Source organism: Acinonyx jubatus, chromosome D3 (genome assembly GCF_027475565.1).
Source record: "Acinonyx jubatus isolate Ajub_Pintada_27869175 chromosome D3, VMU_Ajub_asm_v1.0, whole genome shotgun sequence".
NCBI lineage: Eukaryota > Metazoa > Chordata > Mammalia > Carnivora > Felidae > Acinonyx > Acinonyx jubatus.
The window spans coordinates 42640400-42666306 of NC_069392.1; the positions used below are offsets into that span (position 1 = coordinate 42640400).

General features: G+C 35.8%; 1 long non-coding RNA gene across 2 annotated transcripts; it reads right to left on the reverse strand.

The window, feature by feature from the left end:
- Nucleotides 1-805: 805 nt before the first annotated feature.
- LOC113602343 (uncharacterized) lies at nt 806-25778 on the reverse strand. Of its 2 annotated transcripts, none has more exons than XR_008291765.1 (5): nt 13966-14084; nt 3163-3327; nt 1971-2573; nt 1685-1894; nt 806-1193 (listed from the first exon to the last, which is right to left on the reverse strand). It is a non-coding gene; the product is annotated as an uncharacterized LOC113602343 (long non-coding RNA). The 2 variants fall into 2 exon arrangements; XR_008291764.1 differs by lacking the exon at nt 13966-14084 and adding an exon at nt 25462-25778 and having other exon boundaries at nt 807-1193.
- Nucleotides 25779-25907: the final 129 nt, after the last annotated feature.

Here is a 25907-nt window from a genome sequence, read left to right on the forward strand (position 1 = left end):
ACAGTTTTTAGTATTCTTACTTGGAAATTTAAACTTACAGAGTTAGCATCTCTATGGAAACACATAAAGCTAGTTATATCTTAATTTTTCTGTTTTGGGAATTCAAACATCTGGAAACATTTAATTTAGACGAGACTCATGCTAGGACCCAATGAAGAGACTGTAGTGCTGAAACAATTTGTGGCATATTTGGGAGAAATCATGGAAAAATCAGAAAGGTTTGAGTGTAGACTTGTGAATAGTGAAAGGCAGTTAAGTTCAGCATTCTTTTGCTTTTGGTTATTTTGTAGGAAAGAGACTCAGTTTTATGTTTATGGAATTTCTTTCATAAGCATTGATGTGGTAGCTAGCTTCCAAAGATGGTCCCCAGTGAACCATGTCTCCCAGGATGCATGGCCTCCTGGAGTTACCTCCTACACTGAATCTTGGCTGGGGCCTTGTGAGCTGTTCTAACCAACAGAATGCAGCAAAAATGGCATTGTGCCAGTATCAGGCCCAACTTTGAGAGTCTGCCTGGCAACCAACAGTTTAGTGCTCTGGGATATCCAACTAAACTGAGCTCATGTTGGTGTGAGGAAACCCATGCTAACTAACCACATGAAGAAATCACATGGAGGGCAACAGGAATCCAGCAGACCCTGAAAACAGACTCCAGACTTATGACCCAAGTCAAGCCATTCCATCAGCCCCTAGCCATCTGAAAGGCCCAGATGACACCACATGTAACAGAAACAAGCTAATCCCTCCAACCACTGCCCACACAGTAGAATCATGAAGAAATAATAAAATGATTGCTAATTTCAGCTGTTAAGTTTTGGGGCTGTTTGTCAGCAATAAATAACCAAACAGTTGGGTTTCAGGCAAAGAATCATTCATAAATAGGTATATAGATATGTAATTGGAGTACCTTTCATACTTTTTGTATTTCCCACGATACAAGGAAGCTGTCCACAATGAAGTATTGTAAAAGAATGACAATTAACGCATGTTTACTGTTTTCAACAAAACCTTTATTCAAAAGAAATGTAGGGGCACCTGGGTGGCTCAGTTGGTTATGTCCAACTTTGGCTCAGGTCATGATCTTGCAGTTCGTGAGTCCAAGCCCCACATCAGGCTGTCTGCTGTCAGTGCAGAGCCCATTTGGATCCACTCTCTCCCTCTCTCTCTGCCTCTCACCCGCCTCTCAAAAATAACTAAACATTAAAAAAAAAAAAAAAAAAAAGAAATGTAAAGGCTTTTTAAACAAATTAATGAATGCTTCAGGATTTTAAAAAGTATTATGAAGTTATATTCCCATATAAATACATTTTTACATGTATTTTTATATTTTCTCAATTTAGTGCGTAATCATGTCTTATGCTGTCTAAAAAATGTACTAATAATCAGGTACATAGTGTAAATTGCATATCAATTATAATTCAGTACCATAAATTGCAAGTAATTTCAAAAATGCATACCACAAATGTGTTAAGAATGTGATGTGGCTAAGTTCCTATAGAAACTTTAGCTAAAATTTCCAAACAAGTTTGATACTTACTATATTTAATACAACTTTCCAAAATAGCATTAAAATTTTCTTTAATGTAAAATGATTTCACTTGATTCTGAACTACTTTAATAAACAGAAAGTTGTAAAAATTTAGGTTCAGTTTTAAGAACTTGGTTTTATATGCTTAATATTTACCCCAAAGTAGTTTATATGTCCATATTTCTCTACATCTGAGAAGTGAATCAGGAAGAATATGTTCCTTTGCCTAAGGGTACTCTTTATGAGATCAGCCAAACTATTCTTTTCTTTCCACAGGACATTCAGGCTTGGGAGTCAGTGTAGTTTGACATTTTTAAATCCACTACAGCCTTGGTGCAGCCTAGGCAGAGTTGGGAATTCCAGCATCTATCGAGATAAAAGCAAGGAAAAGTGTAGGGCCAGCCGTGAGCACAGAGTGCCTTAAGGGCTTCTCCTGACTCACCCTGAATGCCTTCCTCCAACATCTGTTTTTTATTTCCTAGAAGCTCTGTTCCATTCAACTGCAAATATACTTGCATTGACCCTAGAAACAGAATGCAGAAATAGAAAGAAACAGATTTCTGTAAAACAATTACTTTCCTGCTCTGCTGTCATTGCCATCTTGGGGACCCTACTGATACCACACTCACAAGCTCAAGCATGCAAATAACTGATAGTACAATTTTTTCCAAGGACGGGGACTGTTACATTTGTGGAACCCCTGAGATGTGGGTGCATGACCACAGTAAGAGAGGGAAGCTTAGATCAAGGAGATAATAACAGATACATACAGATGGTCACGTACTCTTTCTCATTTTTTGCAACAGCCTCCCATCCAAATTTCACCCTCCTACCCAGCACCACTCCACTGAGTCCTTAGACTTAAGTGTGCTTTCTGACCCACTGCCTTTTAGGTTCTTATATCTTCCTCTTTGGTGCCCTTAAATTGGAGAATTGCCTTTTTTGGCATCAATAGGCTCATCATCCCATATTTACTTCCCTTTTTTATTTGTCACAATTTTTATCACTCCTCTTCAGTCTCAACTTTGACTTCCATACCAAACACCTAGAAAGAGAAAAATGTCTTTCTGACATTTCACTATTTTTATCTCTCTTCCATCATTTCAAGCCCTCCTGAAATATAACATTTTCCCTAAAATCTCTGTAACTGGAATAGAGGCACTGATTCCTCATACCCACCCATCAACATATAAATATTACCCATATACACTCTATATATGCCCTTTACCCCCACCCCTTCTTTTGCAGACAGTATAAATATGCTGCTAGTTGAATTTATACATTTGTTTTGGTTTATGTGCTCTTGTCATTGCTGCTTTATTCATTCCCTAGGGCATAGGCTGGGACTTTAAAAGCAACAATCATACTTTTCATTATAAAAATAGTATATACTTATTTTTAAAATTTTGGAAAATATGAAAAAATAAAATAGAACAAAAGAATTGAGAAACTCTGAGGAACCAATGATACTCTCTAGTCTTTCCAAGCCAAAATGGTTCTCATCTCTGCTTCTTGTCGGTCTATTTTATTCTTTTTCCTCTGTCCATGAACTGATTTTTTTCTACTTCTCCCGGTACCTAAGCCAAATATAGCAACTTCAGCATCATACACATACAGTGAATTTAAGTACTTACAGGGGTCAAGAAGGAGTTCTTATTCCAATCCATATTCTGTAAATTTCACATAATTATTTTCTGGATAGTTAATACTTGCATATGACATATAAATCCAAAAGATACAACATGGTACATAATGAAAAGTAATTCTTCCTCCCACCTCTGTCCAGAAGCCACTAGTTCCTTAACACAAAAGGGAACAGCTGTTCAGTTTCTTGTATTCTTTCCATAGGTACACAATCATATTTGTTATATAGACTTTTCTCTGCCTTGCTTCCCTCCCGCCCACCCCCCTCCGCCGCCCCATCTTGACAATGTGCCTTAGATTTTGTTCTGTATCAGTAAATATAAAACTCATTCTTTTTAACTGCTGTAGAGTAGTTCACTTGTTACATGCACAACAATTTATTTAACTAGTACCTTACTAATAGAAATTTAAGTTGGTACCAATCTTTTGCTATTACAAACAATGCTGCAATTAAAACTTTCATACACAAGTCCCTCCTGTTTATTTTGATTCTTCTTTCAGTTATATGGTCTCTACAATATTTTTTTAAAAGTCTCATAGGTACCATGGCTTTCATTCATTTTTTCTTTTTTAAATTTCCTACTTAGTCATGGTCTTTGCTTCCTATATTTTTCTATATAATCTTGAACTTATTTTTCCTTTAGCTTCTGCAGTGATTTGGATTTTGGAATAAAGATTTCTTATTTTTAGTCTACTAATAGTTATCTTTAAACCTAATGCTGAGTATGCATTTTTATGATTACAGATTTTAAGAATAAAACTAACTTTTGAGAACTTCCTATTTGCACAGGAAACTTGGCACATTTTCTGCCCAACTTTATCTTTCTGCCTTCTTTTCTGAAAATACTACAATCCTTTTTTTCAAGTTTGACAATATTATCTTCAGGTTTGTAACTACATTATAACAATTTGATTTATTTCTGTATGTTTGACTTCTATATTTGTTTCCAGTCCTTGTAGAGAATCTGTTTTCTTGCATTTTAATTTTTACTAATTTTTGAGTGGTCTAAAGTAAAACCTTAAATAATTTTAAAATGAAGAATACTTAGGTGAGATCTAGCATATCTCTAGCAATGTCTGTTGTTCCTCACACATCAGTGAAAACATGGATAGGCAGTTTTTTGGGTCCACAAATTTTTGCCTTAAAAAATTAATTAGATTTACTCTTTTAGACTTTTTTAGACTTAGTGCTACTGAGGAAATTAGAAGACCAACCTGTGTCTTGCTGCTCTACTGGCAGCATTTTCTTACTTAGCTCTTGTAGGATTCCTGAAATTCAAAACCTTCACTGGGATAATTCTAGAGGTGGATCTCTTGTCATAATTTTATTTTTCCCGAAAAAGAGAACACCTTAAAAGACTCAGGTCTTTCTTTACCCAAGTAAAGTAAAATTTTTGTCTAAGTTTACTGCACATGCTCCGTTTATCTTATTTTCTTCTTTTGGAACAACTCTTGGTAATTAGGATCTCATCTTTGTCCTCACCTCTATTTCTTTGGTCTTCTACATTCTGGGAAAGCTTCTCAAGTTTTTATTCTGAAACACTGATTTGATTTTCTGCACCAAGAAATCGGCTATATACTGATTCCAGAATGAATTCTATTTGAGTTACTGCATTTCTAAATTTTGGGTTCCTTGAAGCCTTTTCTAGTTTGTTTTCTTCTCACCCTAATCTGTTTTTATTTCAATTTGGCCTGCTCTATTTTTTAATAGCCTGTATTTCATAGACACAGATTTTTTTAAGACATAACTTATATCTAGTATAATGGACAAACATTGTGTGTACAACTCAATAGAGTTTACATAAAATGCACTCATGTGAACAATACTCAAATCAACTATAGAATACTTTCAACACTCCCAACTGTTTCCTCATTCTCCCTATCCATAAATCCCTCACCAAGGTTAATTAATATTCTGATTTCGATCACCATACACTAATTCTATTACCATTAGGTTAGGTTATGTGTTGGGGCACCTGGGTGGCTCGATCAGTTAAGCAACTGACTTAATTTCAGCTCAGGTCATGATCTCATGATTTGTGGGATTGAGCCCCACATCAGGCTCTGCACTGAAAGCATGGAGCCTACTTGGGATTCTCTCTCTCTCTCTCTTTTTCTGTCCCTCCCCCACTCATGCTCTCTCTCTTAAAATAAATAGATAAAACTTATAAAAAAAAGGATTAGGTTACATGTTTTAGAATTTCACAGGAATGGAATCATATAGTACATACTTTTTTGTGACTGACTTCTTTAGTTTTATACATTTTGTGACATTTTTTGTTGTAGTAAAATATATATAACATAAAATTTCACATTTTAATCTTAAAAATTTTTTTTAAATGTTTGTTTATTTTAAGAGAGAGAGAGCAGGGGAGGGGCAGAGAGAGAGGAGAAGAGAGAAAATACCAAGCCCAGATGTGGGGCTCAATCCCACAAACTGAGAGATCATGACCTGAGCCAAAATTAAGAGTTAGACACTTAACTGACTGAGCCACCCAGGCACCCCCCATTTTAACCATTTTTAGGTGTACAGTAAAATGATATTAAGTATACTCACATTGTTGTGCAACCATCCATCCATCTCCAGAACTTTCCATCTTTTCAAATTGAAATTCTATATCCATTAAACAACCACTTCCCATTCCCTCATCCTCTGAGCCCCTGGAAACCATTATTCTACATTTTGTCTCTGTGAATTTAACTATTCTAGGTACCTCATACAAGTGGAATCATGTAACATCAGTTCTTTTGTGTCTGACTTATTTCACTTCACATAATGTCTTCATCTATATTGTACCATATGTAAGAATGTCATTCCTTTTTAAGGCTAAATAATATTTCATTATACATATATACTCATATACATATATATTCATTTTGTTTATCTATTCATTCTCAATGGACATTTTTTTTTTAAAGCTTTCTAATATTTTTTCCTGTTCCTGTAGTAAATCAGTAGTAGATGAAGATGAAAACTTTTTAAAACCTCTTAGATTATTTCTCTTGTCTTGCATGCAAAAATGTATTCCATGGTGGGGGGGGGGTGCCAGGGTGGCTCAGTTGGTTAAGCGTCCGACTTCGGCTCAGGTCATGATCTCCCAGTCCATGAGTTCGAGCCCTGCATCAGGCTCTGTGCTGACAACTCAGAGCCTGGAGCCTGTTTCAGATTCTGTATCTCACTCTTTCTCTCTCCTCCCCCGCTCATGCTCTGTCTCTCTCTTCTCAAAAATAAATAAATGTTAAAAAAAATTTTTTTTAAATGTATTCCATAGGTCCCACTCCTTTCACAATTTTCTCAACTTGGAGGTGGGAAAAAAACATCTAGGCCCAGAGTTTGAAAAAAAATAAGGTGAGGAGTTTTGCTGTTTTCTTCCCTCATCTAACTTAGGTACTGATTGACTCTCCTTCTCTAATAGTCTGTGATTCAATATGCACAGGCCTATTCCAGTTTTTATTGCTTAACAGGCATTTATCTTGTGTGTTTCCTCTGAAATGAAATAGAATCACTTCCTGATTCTCTATTAGAAAGAGGATGTTTAACATAGAGAATTTAACTGTATTGACTCCTCTTTAATGACATTGAGTGGTGAATGTCAGGTCCTCTACCTGACCTGAAATTCTTTACTTTTGAGAGGATTAAATATACCAAGATATCGATTCTCTTTATCCTAGCTTTACTATATGCTAGGGATTATAGAAACTGAATTAATTAAGAGAGACACTTATGAAAGGAAGGGACTCTGTTCAGAAGTCTGTTTCCACACAGTGAAGGCCATGGCTGCCTATCTTTCTCATCAGTGAAGCTCTGTGTTCCCAAACTATGGGCAGTAGTGAGGGAAATCATAGGGAAGTATGACACAGAATTCTTTCTACCTATTTTCTGGCTGTTCTTTCCTTCAAAAGATGCTGTGTGCTTGAGATATCAATTCTGTTTCTTAATTTGGCACTATTGAAAATTTAATAATAGGAATATTTCCAGAAATGTCTTTTATGATTGACTTAGTCTTTGGGAGTTTGTTGTGCATTTTCATCTTTTGGTACTACTTAGTGAATATTTAATAGAAAGTTGGGAGAAGAACTATTAAATGCTGTTATTACTCAGCCATTTTCCTAACCCTGAGGTGTGGGTCCATGATTGTTTGACTTACTTTATATAACCTGGGTATTATAAGACACCCGAGGAAGAGTATCTTCCCCTACTGGCCTGGTACCTTAAATGCAAGTATTAAAACAATTTGTGTTAAGTATTTGCCATTCTCAAGATTCTCATGAAACACAAATATTCTCCAAAGGGATAAAATAGGTCAGTATCATCTTGGTTTGATAACTAAGTTGTCAACCAAAGCTAGTTTGCTATGGCAGTGCGGGAGAAAAGCACAAAAGCTAATGACAGCTAAAGTATTTTCTAGGATTCAGACCACAACTTTAAATTAGGGAAGCAGAAACACTTTACCGTGGAGCCCTCCCTAGTGCCCCAGGCAATCCCTGACAAGTCCTCAGTACTTCCTATCTAGAGGAGCATCAGAGAAGAGTTGGAAAGCACCATTACCTATGGCCAACTGCTAATCAGTCCCAGGATCTTTACCACAAACTGGTGGCTTTCTATGATTCTATTTTGCTTTTTACCAATGTAAATCTTAGTTGTTATGACATGTTATGACACAGTCTAATATGAAAAACAGATAAAAGTGTACTGCTCTAGTTGAAGCAGGGAGTGGTTTCAGAGAGTATACCCTCTCCCCACTACTTTGGCCTTGAACAGGCTCTATGGAATGCCTAAAGCTCTGAATAGCACAATTTCTAAATCACTATCCTAGACATCACTAAAAGATGTTTGTGTAAACTACCCACTGAAGAAGAGTATGAGAAAGGGCATCAAGATGTCTCAGCATAACTAGAATGCTTGAATTCTGATTTGGTCAGTTATTTTAAGAATATACTTGATTGGTGTTGTCTATACTTAGCACCCTTACCCTCTTCCTACCCCAGGCAACTATTGAGGGAGTTCCATTGGGCTGTGTGATCTCCAAGACCTTACTCTTCCATTATATTAATTTTATATATCATTACAAACATCCTAAAGAAATGTATTTCTTACATCTACTCTCAAAATGTGGCTTCCAATTCTGACCAAATGAGACTGCACCCACTGTGGCCTATCTCTTTGATTACAACTAAAAAGCTCTGGACAAAATACACAAAAACAATGACCTGAGGACTCTTTTAAAATAAATTTTTTTTTAAATGTTTATTATATTTTTGAAGGAGAGAGAGACAGAGTGTGAGTGGGGGAGGGGCACAGAGAGAGGGAGACACAGAATCGGAAGCAGGCTCCAGGCCCTGAGCTGTCAGCACAGAGCCAGACGCGGGGCTCAAACCCACGAACTATGAGATCATGATCTGAGCCGAAGTCGGACGTTCAACCAACTGAGCCACCCAGGCGCCCCATGAGGACTCTTAAACATAAATGGAAATCAGGCAGATTGTGAAGTGGAGTCAAAACTTGAGAAGCAACACATTTGAGAATGAGTTTTCTGTTCCCTCCCCACCTTTTCTTTCTTTTGTCTTTTCAAAAATTTTTTTACTATTAATTTATTTTTGAGAGAGAGAAAGACAGAGTGAGAGCAGGGGAGGGACAGAGAGTGGGACACAGAATCTGAAGCAGGCTCCAGGATCTGAGCAGTCAGCACAGAGCCCAATGTGGGGCTCAAACTCATAGACCTTGAGATCATGACCTGAGCCAAAGTCGAAGGCTTAACCAACTGAGCCACCCATGTGCCCCTCCCCCCCACCCTTTTTCCAGTGGCTTTGTCCCAAGGGTGGGCCCCATGTGCAGAAATGCTCAGCAGCCATGATATAAGCAGTTAAACCTCTAAAAAGAAATCTCTCCTTTCTGCACAAAAGAACTGGGAAAAGGGGTCTCTGTGGGGGCAGAAAGCATAGGAGGAAACCTGGAAAGAGGTGAAGTGAAGAGGATGCCTTAATATTGTGTAAAAAACTATACCGGATTCTAGTTTATTCTTGAGCTGCATATGCATAGGACAGACCCAAGGCTGCATAGCAAAAGCTTTGAGAATTGAACTAAGAATTAAACCACCAACCAGAGATCAAAGAGAAATAAAGGGAGTCCACCGACACTGAACATCTGCACAGTCATTTCGGGCTGCTCTATGTCTTTATTACCTCAAGGGCACGTAGGGATGAGGCCCAGTGACCCTGCAATGATTTATAGACCGATCTCCTCTTTCGACAAGGACAACAATGGAGGTGATCAGGTAGAGAATGGCTGCAATGAGGGCTCGGGAGAAATTAGTCCAAGGCCAGTGAATGAACTGTATCTTGGTGTGTAGATCGCATATGTAAATGACAAAGAATATCTCAGCACAGACCATCTCAACCACCAACAGAGAAGAGTATCCTGGCGTTGAGATGCTGAGCCAGATTAGAATCACCTGGCGCAATATAATCTCAGCAAACAGTAGAATTCCCTTTCTAGTGCACAAGAAGTTGGTGCAGGCAGCCCAGCAGCCATGGGCTGAGAGACGCTCAGACTCCAGCATGGTGAAGTCTGGAGTTCCTGGGGGCATGAAGGATCTGCATTCTTGATGGAGAGTTCTGAGCAAGACGTTGCACACCCTAGTCATTTGCCTGCTGTCTAGAAAGTGATTTTAAAAACTTATAGTCTGAAGCTAACTGGATTGACCACTTGCTAAAACTTTGATGATAATGATATGATGATGATGATGAATGATGATGATATCCCTTAGAGTATTTTAACAGTATTGATATCTACACAATTTAATATTTAAAAAGTTCAGAATACATTCCAAAATTACCTGATAAGCAAAGAACTAAGAAATGTGACCAATTCTTCAGGGAAAGACAATGAACAGGTGCAAACCCCAAGATGACACAGATGCTGAAATTATAAGACAAAGACTTTAAAACAAGAGATACTAAAATAAGCTCCGTGAAGTAAAGGTAAACACACATTAAATAAAATTTTTGAAAGGTAAAGTTCTCAGCAAAAAAATTAAATTACAAAAAAAGAACAAAACAGTTTTAAAACATACAATCTTTGAAATTTAAATTTTACTGGTTGAGCTCAAAAGTAAAAGGAAGATGACAGAGAAAAGAGTGGACTTAAAGATAGATTCTGAAGAACAAAGAGAAAAAAATGGAATTGAATTTCAGGGAGTCATGGGACTATATCAAAAGTCTCACATTTGTATCTGTCTTTCTCTGTATGACTTATTTCACTTAGCATAACGCTCTCCCATTCCATCCACGTTGCTACAAAAGGCCATATATCATTCTTTCTCATTGCTAAGTAGTATTCTATTGTGTATATAAACCACAATTTCTTTATCCATTCATCAGTTTATGGACATGTAGGCTCTTTCCATAATTTGGCTATTGTTGAAAGTGCTGCTATAAACATGGGGGTATAAGTGCCCTTATGCATCAGCACTCCTGTATCCCTTGGGTAAATTCCTAGCAGTGTTATTGCTGGGTCATAGGGTAGATCTATTTTTAATTTTTTGAGGAACCTCCACACTGTTTTCCAGAGTGGCTGCACCAGTTTGTATTCCCACCAACAGTACAAGAGGGTACCTATTTTTCCACATCCTCTCCAGCATCTGTAGTCTCCTGATTTGTTCATTTTAGCCACTCTGACTGGTGTGAGGTGATATCTCAGTGTGGTTTTGATTTGTATTTCCCTGATGAGGAGAGACATTGAGCATCTTTTCATGTGCCTGTTGGCCATCTCAGAAGACCATGGGGGAGGGGAAGGGGAAAAAAAAAGTTAGAGAGGGAGACAGCCAAACCATAAGAGATTCTTAAAAACTGAGAATAAACTGAGGGTTGATGGGGGGTGGGAGGTAGGGGAGGTGGGATGGAGGGGGGGGGGTGGGTGATGGGCATTGAGGAGGGCATCTGTTAGGATGAGCACAGGGTGTTGTATGGAAACCAATTTGACAATAAATCTCATATCTAAAAAAAAGTCTCACATTTGTAACAATGGAGTCCTATAAAGAAATTGGTGCAGAAAAAAAAAGTGAGGAACCAAAGGCTGAAAAGTTCCTAAATTTGGTGAGAGACATTAACTTGCATATTCAAGAAGTTTAGTTAACAAAAACAGAATAAACTCAAGGAAAACCACAACCAGACACATTATAATCAAACTTCTGAAAGCTAAATATATACAGAAAAAATCTTAAAAGCAGCTAAGGAGGGGCGCCTGGGTGGCGCAGTCGGTTAAGCGTCCGACTTCAGCCAGGTCATGATCTCGCGGTCCGTGAGTTCGAGACCCGCGTCAGGCTCTGGGCTGATGACTCAGAGCCTGGAGCCTGTTTCCGATTCTGTGTCTCCCTCTCTCTCTGCCCCTCCCCCGTTCATGCTCTGTCTCTCTCTGTCCCAAAAATAAATAAACGTTGAAAAAAATTAAAAAAAAAAGCAGCTAAGGAAAAATGACATATCACATATAGGAGAACAATGATGTTAACAATGATGGTAGACTTCTCATCAGAAACCATGGAGGCCAAAAGACAATAGAATGACATTTTTAAAATGATAGGAAAAAATCGTTAACCCAGCATTCTACATTCAGCAAAATATCCTTCAGAAATGAAGGAGACATAATGATATTCTCAGAAGAAGATAAACTAAGTTAGAGAACACATGACCAACTAAAAGAAATGTTAAAGGAAGTTCTTCAGACTGAAGGAAAATAATACCAGGTGAAACCTGGAACTTTAGGAATGAAAGAAGAATAAAAACAGTAATATCTGGGTAAACATAGAAGACCATTTTTTAAAAAGTTCCTTAAAATATGTGTAATTATTGAAAGAAAAGTTTTCATGTCTGATGGGGTTCTAAATGCATGTTAATTTAGAACAGTGACAACTATGCAATAAAGGGGAGAGATTAAGGGATTTATGTGGTTGTAAATTTCTCATATTACTTAAAATTAAAACATTACTTAAGAAGACTCTGAAATGTTAAGTATTTCTACTCTACTATCGAGAGCAGTGGTTCTCAACTTGCAATAGTTTTGCCCATCAGGGGACAATTGGCAGTTTGGAGACAGCCATCACTGGGGGAAATGTGTAACTGGCATCTGGTGGATAGAGGCCAGAAATGTTGCTAAACGTCCTACAGTGCACAGAACAGCTGTACAGAACAAAGAATTATCTGGTCCAAAATATCAATAGTATTATTGTTGAGAAACTCTTCCCTAGAAAAAAACAGAAAAAGAGAGAGATAGAAATGGAGACAGAGAGAATAACAAAATATAATACATAAAGTAGAGTGTAATACTCAAACTATTTAAACTATCCAAAAGAAAGCAGAAAAGAGGGGAAAGGGGAACAAAATATACATAGCAAAATAGTAAACCTAAAATCAACCACACCAATAATTATATTGAATGTAAATAGTAAACACACCAATCAAAAGATCAAAGTAGTCCTAGTGGATTAAAAAAAACAACTACATGTTCATCTCAAGAAACCCGGTTTAAATATAAAAACTTAGATAGGTCTGGGGTGCCTTGATGGCTCAGTCAGTTGGGTGGCTGACAACAGCTCAGGTCATGATCTTGCAGTCTGTGGGTTTGAGCCCCACGTCGGGCTCTGTGCTGACAGCTCAGAGCCTGGAGCCTGCTTCTGATTCTGTGTCTCCCTCTCTCTGCCCCTTCCCTGCTTGCTCTCTCTCTGTCTCTCTCTCTCTCTCAAAAATAATAAACATTAAAAAAAAAAAAAACTTAGATGGGTTAAAAGTAAAAGGATAGAAAAGGATGTATTATGCAAACAATAAGCAAAAGGAAGCCAGAGTGACTATTTTAATATCAGACAATGTAAGCTTCAAAACAAGGAATATTATTAGGATAAAAAAGGCCATTAGAGATTAAGAAGATGGTCACTTACCAAGAAGACATAACAATCCTAAGCAGGTACGGTACACACTGCATAAGGAGACTTTACATAAAATACATGAAGCAAAAACTAATCGTGACAAATTTAAATAAAATAATACAAAGTATGTTAATTAACCATAATAAAATTGTATTATAAATCAACAACAGAAAGATAATTTTCTTTTAGTTTTGCATGTGGGTGTCAAATTGTTTGATCACCAGTTGCTGAAAAACTATTCACCACTGAATTCTTTGGCAACCTTGTTAAAAATCAATTGACCAATTTGTATGAAACTAAACTCTCTGTTTTGTTCAATGGATCTATATGTTTTTCCTTTACTAGTATTACACTGTTTAGACAACCATAGGTTTATAGTAAGTTTGAATCAAATAGTGTGTTTTCCCATTTCAAAATTGTTTCAGCTATTGTAGGTCTTTTGTTTCTGAAGTTTTAGAATCAACTTGCTAATCTCTGCAAAATACTCTGCTGAGATTTTGATAGAGATTGCATTAAAACTATAGATTAATTTGGGGAGAATTGATATTCTAAAAAGCCTTCCAATCCATGAATACAGTGTACTTTCTATTTATTTGGGTCCCCTTTTACTTCTTACATCAATAATTCATAATTTTTAGTATATATGTTGTTAGATTATACCTAAATATTTCATATTTTTATACTATCATATAGTTTTCAAATTTCAATTTCTAATAGTTTTTGCTACTTTACAGAAGTAGAATTAATGTTTGCATATTATATGTAAAGTATAATTATGACTTTCCTAAATTCACTCATTAGATCCAATAACTGTTTTATACATTCTTTGGCATTCTCTATTTGCTGTCGGTCAATAGAGAGAGATTTCTTTCTTACCTTTCAATATGTATTTGTATTATTTCTTTTTCTTGTCTTATTGCACTGGGTTGGCCCTCTGGTACGATGTTAGATAAAGGCAATGAGGGTGGACATCCTTCCCTTGTACCTTATCATAAAGAAAAGAATTCAGTTTTTCATCATTTTGTGAGTTACAGGTATCCTCTACTAAGATGGGAAGTTTCTTTTTTTTTTTTTTTTGATTTGATAAGCTTTCTAAAAATTCAAGAATAGATGTTTTTTCTGCATCTCTTGAGATGATTGTGTAGTTTTTCTTTTGTATTGTATTTATATGGGTAAATTACATAGAATGTAAAATATTAAACCAACTTTCCATTCCTTGGGTAAATCCCAAACTTATCATGAAGTATTATCCTTTCTACATATTGCTGGATTCAATTTACAAATATTTTAAAGGTTTTTTTGTGTGTGTGTCTATGTTTATATTATGTTTATTTCCTTTTCTCTTTTGTTTATATTTTTTGCTTGTTTTATTATCATGGTAATGCTAGATTCATACAATAAGTTGGGAAGGGTTCCTTTCTCTACCATTTTCTGGTAGAGTTTGTGTGGAATTGATATATCTTTGAGGATTTAAAAGAATTTTTTAATGTTTATTATTTATTTTTAAGAGAGAGAGAGAGTGAGATAAAGTCTACGTGGAGTTCCACTCTGAGCATGGTGTCTGCTTGGGATTTTCTCTCTCTCTCTCTCTCTCTCTCTCTCCCTCTGCCTCTCTCTCTCTCTCAAAATAAATAAACATTTTTCAAAAAAAAAATAAATATTTATTTTTGAGAGAGAGAGAGAATCCCAAGCAAGCTCCATGCTGTCAGTGCAGAGCCTGATGTGGGGCTCCAACTCACAAACTGTCAGATCATGACCTGAGCCAAGATCAAGAGCCAGATGCTTAACTGACTGAGCCACTCAGGCACCCTGGTACTTGGTTTATTTTAGAAATGTGTTGTTTAACTTCCAAATATTTGAGGATTTTACTCATATCTTTCTATTGTTTTCTTGCTTAATTTTGTTCTGGTCAGCTAACATACTGTGTATGTGAATTTTTCTCCAACTGATTGTATCTACTGTGGTAAAAGATACATAAAAAATTTTACCATTTTAATAATTTTTAAGTGTACAATTCAATGACTTTACACACATTTGCAATGCTATGTAACTATCACCACTGTCTATTTCTAGAATTTTAAAAATTATTAAACAAAACCTATTAAACAAAAACTTCCCCCCAGTCTCTTGCAACTCTAGCCTACTTTCTGTCTCTATGAATTTGCCTATTCTTGTATGGTTTGAATTCTTTAAATTTGTTAAGATTTGCTTTATGGTCCAGACTATGGTCTATTTTGGTAAATGTTCCATATACATTTGAAAAAATTATTATGCTGATGGTAGAATATTCTATAAATGTAAATAGGATCAAGTTGATTGATGGTATTGTTCTTTTATATTCTATTGGTTTTTTATTAAATTGTTCTATTGATTTCTAAGAAAGAAGTATTGATACCTCCTTATATAAATGTGGAATTTTCCATTTAGTTCTATTAGTTTTTGCTTCATATATTTTGATGCCCTCTTGTTAGGTGCATACACATTTAGGATTGTTACATCTTTTTGATGAGTTACCTATTTCTTTTTTTTTTTTTTTAATGTTTATTTATTTACTTTGAGAGAGAAAGAGAGAGCATGAGCAGGGGAGGGGCAGAGACAGAAGGAGAGAAAGAATCCCAAGTAGGCTATGTGCTGTCAGCACAGAGCCCAATGGGGCTCTCAATCCCATGAACCAATCCCAAGAACATGACCTGAGCTGAAATCAAGATTCGGATGCTCAACCGACTAAGCCACCCAGGTGCCCAGAGTAATCCATTTCTGATTATGTAATGTCTCTCATTATCCTTGCTAATACTTATCTTTCCAAATCTTCATTATAAGCTCTCCAGATTCATAAACTGGAATTACTCCATCTCATAGTCTCAAGTCACATATCTTCCCTGCTCCACCCAGTGATATATCTTAATCTGATTTTGTGAGATAACTACAGTAGTTTACATGTTTCTAAAAACAGAACTATTTGGCTTGCAGAACAAATTGAGAGTTGTGTGGCGACTGAAACATATGCCCTCCAAATACAAGGTAATCTCACATTAGCAAAAGAAAAATTTTAGAAAGCATTCTATGGTGGTTATTTGAAATAGTAGATTGAATGAATTGAAATCCTATTTAGGACACCTTATTGTGTTTTATCTTACATTTTGGGACCTCTGGCCTGTTTCCTTGTCCTGTATTCCCTCCTAACTAATGTTCTAGTAAACATCAGAGGGACTGAGCATCAGAGTGACCCCTAATGCCAGAGTACACACATTCCCACTCCCTAAATGCCAAGCTAAATTCCTGAGGGAGCCAGGATCGACTTAATATCTATTTCCAGATTATAGAATAGTGGAGAGTTTTGTAAGTTTGGTTTGAGTCCTCACAAGGCAGCATTGGCCATCATAGTTTGCTGTGTCAATGTGTAGGAAATAGTATCTCCTTGCCACCTATACATGACCATTATTTCCCCAGCATGGGACTTTTAAAAAAATCACTAACCCAGAAAACAACTCTTAACTGCCTAGAGAAAGGGAAAATTATCTTTCTTGTGATTCATCAGAAAAGTTAAATGATGAAAATGGGGAGTATCCTTTCTGAGTCTCAAATTTTTCATCTGGAATATGGGAATTATGATAATGCCTGCCTCAGATATTGCTGTGAGAAACAAATAAGATAATTGATAAGAAATAATTTAATAAACTATAAAACTCTAATATTGGTTATTAATATTGCTTTTTATAGTACCAATAAGATTTATTACCTTAATAACCTAGTTTTAACTGGGAAAGATGATGTCTTCCTTTAGCTTATATTTCTTTCAAATTCCTTTTTCACTTTATGAAAAGAAGCAGTTGGCATTTCAGCAAATTTTTTCCTTCAGTTTTGTTGAAATATGATTGGTATATAGTATTGTATAAGTTTGAGCATATAGCAAAATGATTTGACTTACACATATTGCAAGCAAATTATTACTATTATTTTTTAAGTTTATCTATTTATTTGGTGAGATAAAGAGAGAGAGCAAGGGGCAGAGAGAAAGGGAGAGAGAGAATCCCAAGCAGGCTCTGTGCTGTCAGCATGTAGCCAGACACAGGGCTCCATCTCTCGAGCCAAGGCAAGGAAGGCTCAATCCCAGGAACCATGAGATCATGACTTGAGCTGAAATCAAGAGTTGACTTTTAACTGACTAGGCCACCCAGGCACCCCATAAGCAAATTATTTTTAAAACTCCTTTATCCTTTATATTAATTCCTCTGCTTTCTATTTTCAACAAAATGATTCAATCTGTCCATATCATTTTCAATGAATCCATGTCCACTTAAAGGTATTTTAAGAAGACAAAATATTTCCATGAACATACATGGTACATCTTATCTTTTAAAGACTAAATTTGAAAAGCTAAATATCTTTCCTTAGCTATTTCTAAAATATGTCACCCCTATATACCAGTCTTCAAGTTCTCAGAATTCATATTCAATCATCACTATAGCTCAAGATATATATATATATATACATATATATATATATATATATATATACATACATATATGTATATATATACACATATACATATATACATATATACATATATATACACATATACATATATATATATATATATATATATATATATATATATACACATGCATATATGTGTATAAAACTTCTGTTTCAGATAAGGCCAGCTAGAATACAGTCTTACTGTATAATACAGCTTTTTAGTCTATGCAAAGCATAGTATTTTTCCTAAAGTGGGCCTAATGCAGGGCTTGAACTCATGACCCTGAGATTAAGACCTGAGCTGAGATCAAGAGTCAGACATTCAACTGACTGAGCCACGCAGGCACCACCCATAGTACTTTTTTTTCTATTGTGGCATAATTGACACATAATATCCCATTAATTTCAGGTGTACAACATAGTGATTCAGTATTTTTTACACATTACAAAATGATCCCCATGATAAATCTAGTTACTATCTGTTACCATACAAAGTTATTGAAATATTATTGACTATATTCCCTATCCTATATATTACATCCCCATGACTTCCTTATTTTATTACTAGAAGCTTGTACCTCTTAGTCCTCTTCACCTATTTTATCCTGCAAAGCATAGTTTAAAGTCTCTGCACATACAGTGTATGTGTTTTTTTGAAATATGAGTTTGACAAAAAAAATAATGAGTTGCTTACATTATTCAGAATAACTTAAAGATTTTAGTGGGTTCAACATCATATTTTTGAACACCATGTACTGACATGAACACCTGTTTATAGAATCTGTAAGAAACACTGTTGAAAGCATAATCTAAAAAAAATTTTTTTTTTATTTTAAAGTTCTCCAAATCAGCTTGCCTATTTGGAATTAATTTTGATTGGGATTTTCTTTGCAAATATGAAGAGTAAAATGTTTTCGATTATTTGATTATCTCAACTACTTGCACTCTAAATAAATGAGTTTTATGCATTTTCACTGAATAGGTAATTAGGAAAGGGAGAATGCATTCATAATGACCAAGAATTGGCATTTGTGAAAAATAAAAACATAATTATTTATAAGTGAATTGTTCATTTTGCTATTGAGTTTCTCACTATTAAAATGTAATTATCTGATTTCTAAATAGAAGCATTCCAAAAGATTAAAAATTTTAATTATAAGTACTTTTTAACTTTTTTTGTAAAGAGACAAATACAAGTTTTTCACTAAGATATATTATTTATTTTAAACTTCATAAATTATATGGAATAAAATGTCAGAAAGGTGTTGGAAAAATGTAATAACAGTTAATATTTGTAACTGTAATTAATATTTATTATGTTTATCAATGTTTAGTAAGCCCTTATTATGTACCTTGTATATTTCTAGAATTTTATCTGATTATCTCATTTTAATTATCATAACCCTCTGACAGATCTCCATTTGAAGATAAAGACACATTGAGCCTCAGAATATTATTTAACTTATACATGTCAAGAAGCTAGTATATGACAGAAGCATAATTTGAACAAGATCTCTGACTTCATAGTCTGTGAATTTGCTTGTGTTTAAGTGTATTTGTGTATGTGTCTCTATCTTAATATACAAGTAAAGACTCTGTACTATTTTCAGTTGTATTAAAAGAGGAAGCTAAAAAAATTTTCCTTCCTCTAGTATCTAGTATGAAGGACCAAATATTTATATAATTTTTAGGGTTTTTCAAAAATATACGGTGTGTATAGTTATACTGCATATCTCATGAGTATATGTATGTTTTTATAGTTCTTATGCCTTGAAAGAATATTCTTATCTGATATTTTAATAGAAGTATGGTATCCTCTAACATTATAAAGGTATGAAAAATTTGAAAAACCAAACCATTTCAGTGGCTAAGAAATCACATACAGACATGCCGTAAAACGTACTAAATAACTCACAATAGCAGTTTTAAATATCTTCATTTTTGAAAAATTTTGATAGATTTCATTTTTTAGAACAGTTTTAGATTCACAGAAAAAATGAGTGGAAAGTACAGTAAGTTCCTATAATTATATCCCTGCCTCTGAAATACAGATGTTCCTCCACTTAACACATCTACCCCTAGTAGTACATTTGTTACAATTGATGAACCAACAGTGACACATCATTATCGCCCAAAGTCCATAGTTAACATTAGGGTTCTGTCTTGATGTTTTACATTGTATGGGTTTGGACAAATGTATAATGACATGTATTCACTATTATAGTATCATACAGAGTAGTTTCACTGCCCTCAAAATTCTGTGTTATGCCTATTCAAGCCTCTCTCCCTCATAACCACTGACATCACTGACATTTTTACTGTTCCCCTCCATATTTTTGCCTTTTCCAGAATGCCATATGGTTGGAATCACATAGTATGTAGCCTTTTTGGATTGGCTTCTTTCACTTAGTACTATGCATTTAATTCACCTCCATATCTTTTCATGGGTTAATAGCTCTTTGTTTTTAGTGCTGAATAATATTCCATTGCCTGGATGTACTACTGTTTATCTATTCACCTACTAAAAGACATTGGTTGCTTCCAAGTTTTGACAGTCATGAATAAAACTACTAAAAGCATCTGTGTGGATATAAATTTTCAACTCCTTTGGGTAAATACCAAGGAATGTGATTACTGGATTATATGTTGAGTATGTTTAATTTTATAAGATACTGTCAAACTGTCTTCCAAAGTGGCTGTACTATTTGCATTCCACCAGCAGTGAGTGAGAGCCGTTGTTGATCTATATTCACGTCAGCATTTGATGTCATCAGCATTCCACATTTTGGCCATTTTAACAGGTGCGTGGTGGTATCTCATCATTTCTTCAATTTTCAATTGCCTACTGACATACACTGTTGGGCATCTTTTCATTTACTTATTTACCATTTGTGTGTCTTCTTTGGTGAGACGTCTGTTTAGGTCTTTTGCTCACTTTCTAATTGGATTGTTCACTTTCTTACTGTTGAGTTTTAAGGATTCTTTGTATATTTTGGGTAAGAGTCCTTTAGCAGATATTTTACAAATATTTTCTTCCATTTTGTGACATGTCTGCTCATTCTGTTGTCATTGTCTTTCTCAGAGTAGAAGTTTTTAATTTCACTGGAGTCCAGCTTGTCAATTATTCATTTCATGGATCATGCCTTTGGTGTCTTATCTAAAAAGTCATTACCATACCAAGATCATTGATTTTCTCCTCTGTTCCCTTCTAGGAATTTTATAGTTATTTTACATTTTATATTTACATGAGATCCTTTTTTTTAAAGTTTATTCATTTATTTTGAGAGAGAAAGAGAGCACACATAGGGGAGGAGCAAAGAGAGGGGGGTGAGAGAGAATCCCAAGCAGACTCTGCACCACCAGCACAGAGCCTGATGTGGGGCTTGAATTCATGAGTGATGAGACCATGCCCTGAGCCTAGGTCAAGATCCAGGCACTTAACTGACTGAGCCACTCAGACGCCCCTACACAAGAACCTTTTTGCGTTAATTTTTATGAAAGCTGTAAAGTCTGTGTCCAGATTCATTTTTGTGTGTGTGGATTTCCAGTTGTTCAAGGGCCATTTGTTGACAAGACTATCATGGCTCCTATTTTACTGCCTTTGCTCCCTTGTCAAAGATCAGTTGACTATGTTTTTGGGCTTTCTATTCTGTTCCATTGATCCATTTGTCTATTTTTCTACCAGTACCAAACTATCTTGAATATTTTAGCTCTATAGTTGGTGTTTTATTGTTTTTTAGAGAGAGCAAGAACAGGAGTGAGAGGCAGAGGAGCAAAGGGAGAGAGAGAGAGAGAGAGAGAGAAGGAGAGAGAGAGAAAGTGGATCTTAAGCAGGCTGTACACCCAGTACAGAGCCTGACTGGTTCTCGATCCCACAACCATGGGATTGTGACCTGAGCTGAAATCAGGAGTCAGATGCTTAGCAGACTGAGCCATCCAGGCATCCTTGACTTGTGTTTTAGATCATTTACATTCAATGTGATTATTGTTATTTTAGGACTTAAATGTGCCATTTCATTTTTTGTTTTGTGTTTATTGTCTTTTTGTTTTGCTTCTCTGTGTTCTTTTTTTTCTGCTTTCTAATGGGTTACTTGAACAATTTTTATAATTCCATTTTTATGTATGTGTGGTATTTTTTTGCATATATCTCTTTGTATAGGCTTTTTTAGTGATTATTCTAGGTATTACATTTCATATGTGTACAACTTTTCACAGTTTACTGGTGTTGACAATTTACCAGTTCAAAAAAAGTACAGAAACCATGCTTATTTTTATATCCTTTTACCCTCCCAGTTTTAATGCAATTGTCTTAAATATTTCCTTTACATACATTAAAAAAAATTTTTTTTAATGTTTACTTATTTTTGAGAGAGGGAGAAAGAAAGAGCACAAGCAGGGAAGGGCAGAGAGACAGGAAGACAGAGTCCGAAGCAGGATCCAGGCTATGAGCTGTTAGCACAGAGCTCGACGTGGGGCTCAAACCCATGAACCATGAGATCATGACCCAAGCTGAAGTCGGACACAACCAGCTGACCTACCCAGGCGCCCCTCCTCTACATACATTTAGAACTACACCAGGCATTAAGATATCATCCAGGGTAGGCCTGACCAAATCAGAAGAGACTTTGAAAGAAGATACAGATGATAAACATTAGAGACAACATTCCCACTGGTCTGTTACCTATGAGGGCCCTTGGGGAGCTTAAAGTGGTCCCACACCAACACCTAGCAAGAAAACAGTGATCTCTGTCTTACAACTACAAGAAAGTGAATTCTGCCAACAGCTTGAATGATCTTGGAAGAGGACTCCAAGCCTCAAGTGAGAACCATAGCCACAGCCAACACCCTCACCTCATTTCTGCCCAGTGAGGTCCTGAGCAGAAGAACCAGCTAACCTATACCAGGACTCCTAATCCATCGGAACTGTGAGATAAATTTGGTTTTGCTTTAAACTGCTAAATGTGTGGCAGTTTATTACACAGCAATAGAAAACTGGTACACAGATCTTGCTTTTGAGCTTTGGTAGGTCCAACTAGAGCGGCTTTGAATCCATGGCTAATTTTGTCCCACTACTGAGGCAAAACCTTTCTGGCCAATATTCTGTTAGTTATGAGGATTTCTACTCTGGAATCAGGACAAGGAAGTATTTCCATCAATGGATTAACTCCAGGGATTATTCCCTTTAAACCTTTTGGTTGTTCTTTCCCCAGCCTCAGATAGTGTCTTCACATGTAAATGTTAATCAGTACTCAGCTGAAGACTCCAGGGGAAAATCTTTTCAGTCTCTGGAGTTCTTTCTCTTTGTAGCTCCAGTATATTTGGTTGTAAACAATAGGCACCTGGTGTCCTGAGACTCCTGGCTCCCCTCAACCCAGGGAAACAAGCAGGCCCTGCCTAAGTTTCCTTCTCCTTGAATCATGGCCTGGAAATTCTCTCTAGGTAAGTTGAGCCAATCATGAGGCTCATGTTACTTGTTTTCCACTTTGCATCTGTCATTATCCTTTGTTACCTGTGTATAATATCTTGAAACCATCATTTCATATATTTTATGAAATATGAAATTTCCAGTTGCTTCAGGTGAGAGGATAAATCTGGTTCCTGTTATTCCATCTTAGCTGGAAGCAGAATTACAGTGCTGCACTGTGTACTTTTAAATTTTGATGTCTTTGCTCACAGTGTTCTGTCTTCTACCTTATCCACTTGGTGAGCTCCTCATTATCCCAAGGACAGGTCAAATGTCACCTTCTCTATAGAATCTAATCCTGATATTCAGGAATAAATAACCATGCTCTCCTTTGTGCTCCCATGGGCCTTACTGTATCATGTTTCTACTCTGAGATGCATCAGATTATATCCCAACTGCTTGAGTAGATATCTCACTTTTCCTTTTGGGATATGAAAGGAAATGGCTTCCATTGAATTGACATTGCCTGAATCCCAACAAATCAGACCCATGCTAGGGTTGAGGCTACAATGATGAAAAGATATGTTCCATTAAAGAATTTGTAGCCTAAAGAAAGGGTATTCTCTTAAGCCAATAAGCAATTCCAGTGCCAGAAGAGAACAGTATATACAAGATGCTGTGTGCTATGTGTAGGAAGAAACATCACGAAACAGAGGAGTCCACCTAAGCATCACAGGTGCATTATTCCTCCATCTGAAACTTGAGGGCTAAGTAGGAATCTATAGGTAAAAGGCTAATTAAAAGAAATTCTACACTGGGTTATCAATGGGTCAAAATCCAGAGAGATGTGGAGAACCTGGTATGCTTGGATAAGTGCAAATAGTTTTAGCATTTGTAAATGTTTAGAAAAAGTAAACTAAAGCCACTTTATCCCTCAATATTTATTGAGTGCCTATTCTGTGCCATGCTCTGCTAGATTCTTGGGCTGTACTGATGAGCAAAAAGAGGTACAATCCCTTGGTAGCTAATGGCCAGCATCAATTTCTGTATTATCTAATATGGAATGTATATGTAGAAAAAAATAGCATCTAATTATCTTATCAAGACAAACCAAGTAGTTCCTATGATGCAAACACATGAAGTAGAAATTGCAGGTTGAGTTTTTCTTCAGCACACTATTAGCCTACTTCTCATCACCAGTGGCCTAGGCATCTGCCCTGTGCTTAAGGAATACAAACTAATGCTAATATAAGTTTCATCAGCACACAGAAATGAAGGGCAGAAGGAAGGAAGTAAAGAGGAAGGAAAGCAAGTCTGTTGCTCCCAGAGACAATTAAAAACATTTTTTTTCTATCCTGTTTTCTTATGTATTATCCATGCTACTCTTTTTATTAGTCCATTATATTTAGTTCAGTTAAGTACTGGCCTAGGATGATATTAAACAGACTATGTTTCACATTGCTGACATTCTCTTCTACCTACAGAGACCCGAATTCATAGACAGTGGGTTTCTCATGGGAAGTTAATTGCAATTTTGAGAAGCAATATGGCTTAGTGAATTTAGAACAAACAAATCTAGAAGAATAAGGGGTTGGGGGTGGGGGTATCTAGGGATAGGGGAATCTGTTAGACCCTGTTACTGATGGATTACTATTTTCTGAGCATTGCACATGTGTTTCAAATAGATCTCAAGAGGCATTTGTATATCATTTTTAAAAGGGGGAGAGGGAGAAGAGTTTGATACTTTCTGCTCTGATCTCGTTGAGATGCTCTTTTTTTTTTTTTTTTTTTTTTTTGTCTAATGTATTCTTCCTCAAAAGGGCAGAATCTAGGCCTGATGCAGTGTGAGAGAAGGGGTTAGTCTGTTCTATAAACTGTTAGAGAGATTTAAAAAATAGGCAATCTAATTGACTCATACATGGCTCACAGCCATATAAATGCTTGCAAAATTGCTTCTTGCGCAGCAGTAGTGACCACAGAGAAGCAGAAGTAAAATGGAAGTAAGTGAGATGAGAACTCTTAGGAAATCCTTAACAGGACTTTAAAACTTTTGTTAAACCTGTGTTTAACTTTGTGAGGAACTATCCTTCAGAAAACCAAATAAATTTCAATGAGCATACTGCAAGTCAAAATTCACATACTTGCCTACAAAATAATACATCTCGGTGTAAAAGTTTGTTTCTACCAAATACATTGCCTTTCAGAACCAACTGCTGCCGAGAAACAATTTTTTTTCAAGAAGAACTGTGACTACATGGTTACTAGGAGATTTGTAATCTGCTTTAAACATGTTACTAAAATAGAAGTTGACATAATGACTGAATTTGCTGTTTACATTTAATTAAAGGCATTGCTTAAAATAAAATATATTTGGGCACTTATCTAAGCTGTCAGCAATGTACATATATATAACTTTCTCTATTTTCACTTTTTTAAAATTGAAGCATAGTTTACATACAATATATGTTAGTTTCAGGTGTACAACATACCTGTATTCACTTTTAACAAAAACGTTCTTGTCTTCTTCAAGACTCTATCTTTATATTGGTTGGCTTTATCTGTGATTACTTCCTCCTTTCTGTATGCTTTGCTGAAAGTTCCCTCATACCATCACTCAGTATCATTTGTTTTTTCCTTGTCAATCATACTCCAGAAAAAGTCTTTCATCTGTTTGTGTTTTCCTTTTACTAATTAATTAAATGTAATCTGCTGAAATACAATATAAGTCATTTGTAGCTTTAATATCTAGATTGGTCACCAACTTGGAAGCAGGAAATCATTTCCTTCTGTCTAAGACTTCATTCTAAAAGCCTGTTGTCATAATGATAACAATATAGTTACTCAACATGTTCTTTGTTATGAACAATTATCTCCACAGTTACCAAAGACATTTTTCAGTCATCCACTTGAATTTTTAAACTAATTTTATGATTTG